An 8036-nucleotide genomic window follows, 5' to 3' on the forward strand; every position below is an offset into this window, starting at 1 on the left:
ACACTGGGTGGAAGGTGAGACCTCACATGGATACACACACTGACCCACATTGCTACAGGGTTTGGGGGAGGGGCAGCAGAGTGGGGTCGGGTGGGGGAGGAGACAGGGGGAGGAGGCAGTGACAGCAGCAATGTGAGGCAGAGGACTGCCAGGCAACATATGAACATGCTCACACATACACACACACCCATTCACCTTTGCCACACTACCACAGTTCTGGTATTCAGCCACGCCTCCTCCTGTGAGGAAGGAAAGCTCACATTTCACTGTTTACATAACCTAGATTGACCAATGGAGAGAGAGACACACACACACAACACACATACACAACACACACACATGGACACAAACACTTAAAGGGAGTGTGTCAAAGTGCTTCCACTTTGCACAGGAATAAAAATTCAGATGCTTTACTTGAGTCAAAGCAACAAAACTACACTACAAATACAATCTGTAATAAGTAGCAGTCCTGTGCTCACAAATGTACTCAGGTAGAAATAAATGTATCCAAGTATTATCAGTAAAATGCACTAATCAATATAAAAAGTGAAAATTGTGTTTGAGTGTTATATGTTGGATGCATGACAGCAGAAGAAGCATTCTAATGAAGTCGCTGATTAGCTTCTTAATATCCTGTTTATCCGGTTTATCTTTAACAAAGTACAGCTGGTAAAAACAATATAAACACTGAGAGCAACACAGACTCCATTTATACCTATTATTAAAATATGATCTGTATCCAGTGTTGTTATCTGGATATGAAAAACATGTGTTAATAAGCTGTAAATTAGACATGTTTAATATAAAATATAGGTTCTTGTTCAATTTAGAGAGAAAGCAAGCAAGAAGGCTGAAAGAGACAGGCCTCTATTTATTGATTATATGTCTATTCCGTGCCACGAAAGCACCAAAAGATGCCTTATTCAACAGAACTGAGTGAAAAATGAATGCAATGCGGGTCGGAGATTAATGATACAGAGTAAGAAATAATGGTGAGCTCTGCTCTCGTCTCAACAACTGATCTGATAATGAGGCATATAATTTATCTAGTCACAGAGTAGCCTACATGCTGGGACAAACTGACACAATATTTTTTTTACACAAAGAAAGGAATAACAATGTTTTACATATGCCAAACTTAGATGGTGGGAAAAATAATTAAGAATTTTTCTTAGACAGCATTTCAGAACATTTTATATTTTCCCCTCAACTAAAAAACTAACAAAACTCTTGATTTTCTGATGGAGTCTGGGGCTGATTTACTGCCACCTCAAATTAAACATGCACAGAGATTTGATCTCAATGAGGAAAACAAGGTTGCATTACAAATACAACATGTTAACACAAAGACAAGATCTGATTGTCAGTATGTTAAATTGCTTGACAATGTGCTAACAACCAATCACATTACAGAAACCAAGCTAATTGTAATCAATGGCAGTATTTACCGAATGGAACACCCGCTTTTCTGAAAAAGCTCAGCAGGGTTGACCAACCAAACACACCAAATACTACTGTTTTATAGAAGAGATGAGCTCTCCGTCTGAGGAAACTTCACACCAGCACAGAAACAACAGCTCAACAGTCACAACAACCTGAAATGTAGAGCTGTTGTGGATAAGCCTGGTAACAAGACAGCACTGGTATAGTGATATGTTTGTTACTTCAGGCCCCATTGCTTTGAATACAGACAACTGAATGTCCAACAGGTGATAATAAAGACATCAGTATCACTAAGTTTATCACTTGAAGCATTGCCATCAAATATAGCATGCAAGTGCACAGTCTTACACACCAGCAATTAGATCCATCCCCTGGACAGTGCCCCAGCAAAAATATGTGCCTTTAACAACCAAATCACATACAGTATGCTGTTGCTTTTTTTAAATGGTGAAACACATGCTACTGGCAGGCACAGTCACACATCCAACAATTGGCTGGGTGTGCGGAGGTGTGAAAGGCAGTATTTGAGCTTCTCTCTCCAGCTCTCTGTTCCTAAGTGCGCAGCCTCCTCTCCATATGCACAATTAATTGCATTGAGGTGACAAGGACATGTGAAGTCACAGATTTCTTGGAGAGAGGCTGTGGAGGCAGAGTGATGCAGCCAATAGGAGATTATGAAACTTTATGCCTCCCCTTCGAGTGCGTAGTTCATTTCAAGCGTACCAAACCCTTAAAAGATTTAAAGGGAAGAGGGAAAAAGAAGGGAATCATGTTGAGGAAAGGCAAGGAGCTGTGCTTGCACCTCTCACTGCCCTTGAGCAAGGCCCTTATCCCCCGTTCACACAGTGAATGGAGAGGATGCCAGCCCAGGGGCAGCTCTCAGGTGTGTATGACCGTTTACGGTACGTGACAGTCTTGGCTAGTATTAATTCAGCCAAGTTATGGAAAAGTAAGCAAGTAAAGAAAGTGATGCTAAGCTGATAATAACATTGATGCAAAAGTAATCCCAAAAATTATGATCTACTCTGTAACTATAAACAATTTATGTTGATGGTTAAGGAAGTATAATCCAAGCTTTCAACAGGGGGTGGGGCTCACATGATGGAGGCAAACAGCCAGAAGAACACAGGGTGCACAGTTCACAGTGACCATGGCGGTCAGTTTTCATTTTTGTTAAACCATGACTAAATCCCTGACCTGACCTCATACATGACTGCCGTCTAAACAAAGACAAAGCAGTTTTACAGCAGTGGGAGGACACACCGTCCTCACAAGCAAGATAACACAAACGCCGCGGGGTTAATGAATTATTATAGAGTTACTTATATTTGAGCAAACAGTACTACCTGCTCTGCCACTACTAAGGTAAATTGTAGGTTTTTCTGGACATGTCAAAGACTTCTTGTCCAAGTTGCCTTAAAAAAAATAAAAAGGTTCAAAGTCCCTCTGCTGGTAAATATCACATGATATGATCAAAAGATCCACAACACAGACTGAATGGACCTTGTTCTGAGATTGTTTTCTCCACAGCAGTTGTTTTCTTTACTGTTTTCAGTGTAAAGAATGAAGTTTGAATCTTAATATGAGTTATAGTAATAATAGTGTTTATTTAGCACTTTTTCAATCTCCAGATTAAAGGACGCCAGAATAAAAACAGGAGTCAGAATACACCCCCTCCACCGATGATGTTTAAAAATTGGGAACATGAGGGCAAATATACCAAGCAGCACTGAATTCATAGATAAACAGACGGAAATACGAGAGCGGCGGCACGGTGGAGCAGCAGGTAGTGCGCGAAGAACATGCAAAGAAGGTCGCTAGTTCGATCCCCGGGGCCTTTCTGGCAGGGCCTGTGTGAAGTTTGCATGTTCTTCCCGTGCACCCGTGGGTTCTCTCCGGGCACTCCGGCTTCCTCCCACAGACCAAAAACATGCTCATTAGATTAATTGGTGACTCTAAATTGTCCTTAGGTGTGATTGTGAATGGTTGTCTGTCTCTATATGTTGCCCTGCAATTGACTTGCGACCGGTTCAGGGTGTACCCCGCCTCTCACCCGTTGACAGCTGGGATAGGCTCCAGCACCCCCGCAACCCCAAAAGGGATAGTCGGTATAGAAGATGAACGAATGAATGAAGTATGAGAGCAAAGTAAAAGCAATGAGGTCATACATAAATAAGTACAATGTGGGTCAATGTCTGGTATGCTGTTCAGAGGAAAAGCTCAGGGTCTTTGCCACAGACTTAACATTGGTAGTAAGTGAACAGAGGGAGGGCTGTGTAGATGTTCACGTTTATCCAGTGTTAGATCGTTCAGTTCACGTGGTTTCAATGAAAGCTAGAAGTGGGTATCCTCAGGGTAACAATGAAACAAGGCGTTGTGTTGATATGTCTAAGGGGTAAAAAAAGAGACTTTCTTTGGTGCCTCTAGAAGTTGCATGAAAAGCTACTCTCACTAATATTTTTGAAAGAAATGACAACTTAGAAATTGTCCGAAGGTTTTGTGTGTCAGCCTGATCTGATGTGAGCCCTTTCAGGAGCTGCTGCTATCTTCAAAGGTCAGCCACACATCCAAACTGTTCAGAATACTGAGCAGATGAGGTGTGATGACATCCATTATCCCCTTTCAAAAATGTAGTGGGGAGAGGGTCAAGATGCCGAGATGGTCCCGTTGTGATATTGACAAAAAACAATCCAATAATTCCAAATGAGGACGAGGGATGTGCAGTGTATTTTTAGAGAGATTAATATATGGCTTGGGATTATAATGTTGTGTGAGGCAGGGGAGATGAGGTGGGACAGCAGACTCTTAGTTGGTTCTGGGGCATATGGGACAGAGGAGGGGTCATGTTTCAGAGGGGTCATTTGTGGGCATGGTTTAATATTTGGAAATCCGAGGAGAAAACATCATGCCTTCCATAGAAATAAATTGAACTGTAATGTCAGTCAACTGGAGCCCACTGTCCTTTAGAAATGGACTGATATTTGTCAGGAATCCTACCAGAGCTGAAGCCTGACTATCAATAACCTTAAGACAAGATTCTAACAATGAGAAATGTGCTTTTATCAGTACAAAAGACACTTGTTGACCATGCAGTTTTCACTTCCCGCAGCATTTTGGTGGTATTTTGTGTTGAATTTGGGGAAACCAATTGTTGTTGTAGTTGTGTTAAGTTATTGAAATGATCCTGGTTTGGTTATTTTCTCAAAAAACCTCCAAAAGTGTGCGACTTTTCCTAGAAAACCAAAACTTCCAGAGGGGTGCCAATACTTTCGTCCATGACTGTATTTGTATCCAGACTTATGATATCTGGGATCTTTGCTGTAATGTCCGAGACTTTGGGGTTCACCCCAATGACGCAGAAGGGCCCTTTGTTGTGAGCTGATTCTGTGGGAACAGATGGGATAACAAGATACTTTTACACTTCCACTGGCAGGAGGAAACTCTGTGTGTGTAAATTGGCTTGAACTGGTGCTGTATCTTTTCCATCCTTTAAACACTGGGCTCTGGACACTTTCCACAGGTTGCAGGTGACCAGACAGAGACAGAAAATCCTGTTAATTCAAGATGTCAAATGTGTTGCTCAGCAGGATACCTTAGGACAGAGGGGACCAGGAGAAGGATCTCTTTGAAGGATTACACACTTGAGTTCACTGGTTCTGCATGTTGGTGTAGAGCTGATGGATGCCTTTAGCCTTGCTCTTAACGGATCAGTGTGCAGGGAGATGGCACCTGCCCAGGGAACAGTGGAGTCCAGCGCCACCGCGGCTGTTGCTTCAGGTCCAACATATACGAGGGTGTCCAAGAGCCTGTCAGCCTCCTGGATGTGACATAAGGTGGATATTCGTCCTTCCAGCTCTGTAACTTTAAGGCTGAGATGGGTGCAGCTCTCACAGTCAGAAGTGGTGAGTGGTGGCACGTCTGGTTATGTCAATCAGGCCCTTATGGGCCGACCTCTCCTGAACATGAGGCATTTAACACTTCACAGAGGGATTATTCAACATTCTTCATATTTTGCCATCAAAGGGACATGGTGACACAACACAAAGCCCAGTTTAGGAAGAAAAGCGACATGAGTTTAGGGTCTGACAGCTGAGGCTATGAACTTCCTCCTGTCTCTTGTTGAACAGCCTGAGTTCAATGAGTTCGTTTGATCGAGGCTGCAGGAACGAAGGTAAACCTGTATAACAATATCTCAGATGTCTCAATGGCAGAGCCTTGACATCGACATCAACTTCATCAGCCATCATTGACATTCAGGTAAAAAACTACTGATGCAGCATGGTGCCATAATTCAGAATTCACATGTGGAATTTAATTCATTTTATGACTTTTAACATAAGTGGTTCAGAAAATCATAGATGTCATTCACTATTCTGTTTCCCTTTTCTTTTAAAGTTTTGATTTCTATTTACTCGATCAAACTAACATTTCCTAAACTCCTGTTTTATTACTTCCCACAGAACCTGAAAATCCTTTCAAGGGTGAGGATTTGGGAAAAATACTGTGTTGAGTGTGTGATCAGCGTGGCTCAGACTGAAAACTCTTCACAGCCACTCGAGACTCAGAGATCAGGGATGATAAAAAGGGGCCAATCATCATCTGAGATCGGCAGGACTCCACACTCTGAGTAATGTGAAAGCGATGAGTCCTCAGCTAACACGTGAACAAAGGTGGCAGGTAGTTGGGCTGATGAGTTACTCTCACTCATCATCAGCGTGACATGGAGCCAGAACACGACCTGATCTGAAGTCTGCTCACACAAACACACACACACACACCCATTCTGGTCTGTCAGTATGTAGACCAGCTGGTGTTACTGTATCACCTCCTACACTTCACTCTGGGCAGCCCTAAATCAGGTCACACACACACACACACACACACACACACACACACACACACACACAGAGTTATGAAAGTCGTGTTTTTGCTTGTTCTACGAAGCTAAATATGAATTAAGAGAAACCACAGAGAATTTGAGCGGGTGATTCTTTTTCAAAGTTTACTTTTACTCTATAAATATTCAATTGTGATATAATTTTATTAACATAATCTATAGATTTCTGCGAGAATTCACTCCACTGCCGATTGAGATGTCTCTAGCTGATTGTAAGATATCAGACCAAATCCAATCCGTTCTTCTCTGAACTCTCCTGCTGCAGTGCTGCTCTCCTTTGTGCTATTTTGCTGCACGCATGAGTGAAAATTAAGAGTTTGTGAATACGGAGAAGTGATTTGGTTTTAGTTTGAGTTCTGACAGAGGTTGACAGAAGACACTGATCCACTAAGCTGTCACTTTGCAAGTTAAAATGACAAATGTTGGTGGCGGCAGCTTGTACGGCTGCTCACTTCATGGCAGGCCACCGCTGAACTTGTCCGTTTTGTGGTTTAAGTGCTCCCTGCAGCCTCTGCCTGCACTCAGCCAAAGACCTTTTGTGATGGAGGAGCCTCTGCTCTGTAACACTGCCGTGCAATCAAGAGTGTATATGTAGTTCAAACAACTCCAACAGAGTGATTGATCGTCCCTTTGGCTGATCACATCACATCAATTTCCGGAGTCACATTTATTAATATCATATCAATAATTCAAGCTTATGGACTTAACAGCTTTGAGAACCAGGACCTCCAGGATACAGATCCAATTAAAAATGAGGTGTGTCAGATTTAGTAGGCTACAGCTGTTATTTCACTGTGTCAGATACATAATTAATCAACACTTAGACAAATATAAGCGTCCAATCAGACTCTGTTTCCACAGATACTCAATATCAACAGACTTAACTCTAAAAAAATGCTTTACATCTGTAACTGCAGAATGAAATGTGCATTGATTCATTGAGATACACCCTTTGCCCTCAAGACTGCCACCTGAGCATTTGCAGACCATCATCATCATCATCATCATCATCATCATCAGGTCTGATATAACACCATCATGCTGGACCCTAAATATGTGGATGGCCTGTAACTTTCAGGAGTCTAAACAGCATTTAGACTCAAGTTTCAAAAAGCTACTTTGTTCACTAAAAGTTGCTTATTTACACATCCAACTGATGCAAAGCAACATTAATGTTCATTTGGATTGTTTGTCCTTTTACTTAATGAACGTAAGTTCAATATCTACCCCTCTGGTTCAGCGTCCAAATCATGTGAAACATTTCTTTGTCTTTAGCTGCTAACTGCTCCACTATGGTCCTCAGCTAGTTGCCAAATTTGTCCATCTGCAGTTTGATGCAGAGCGCGTAGAGTACAGTCGGTTCATTCGAACTAGTTTGCTGAAAACAGCCTCCTGCTGCTGCTGGAGTCAGAGTTGATGGGATCGCTGAGCATGTCTCAAAATAATAAATGTGCCATGAAACCAAGACAATGAGCTAAAGAGGCAAAAAAGAGCTGCAGAATTGGCAAAAAATTTCTCTCTGTAACTCTTTTCACATCACGTTTGATTCAAGCTTTTAATCAAAGTTGTCATCTTGTCTTCCTTGAATATAACATCACGGACTGAGAAGAGCACGACGCTCCTCCACTTGGGACCAGCTACCTTTGTCCATTTCGAGGATGGAAGACGGACACGACAAACACAACATTAACAATGA

Source organism: Chaetodon auriga, chromosome 10 (genome assembly GCF_051107435.1).
Source record: "Chaetodon auriga isolate fChaAug3 chromosome 10, fChaAug3.hap1, whole genome shotgun sequence".
Lineage (NCBI taxonomy): Eukaryota > Metazoa > Chordata > Actinopteri > Chaetodontiformes > Chaetodontidae > Chaetodon > Chaetodon auriga.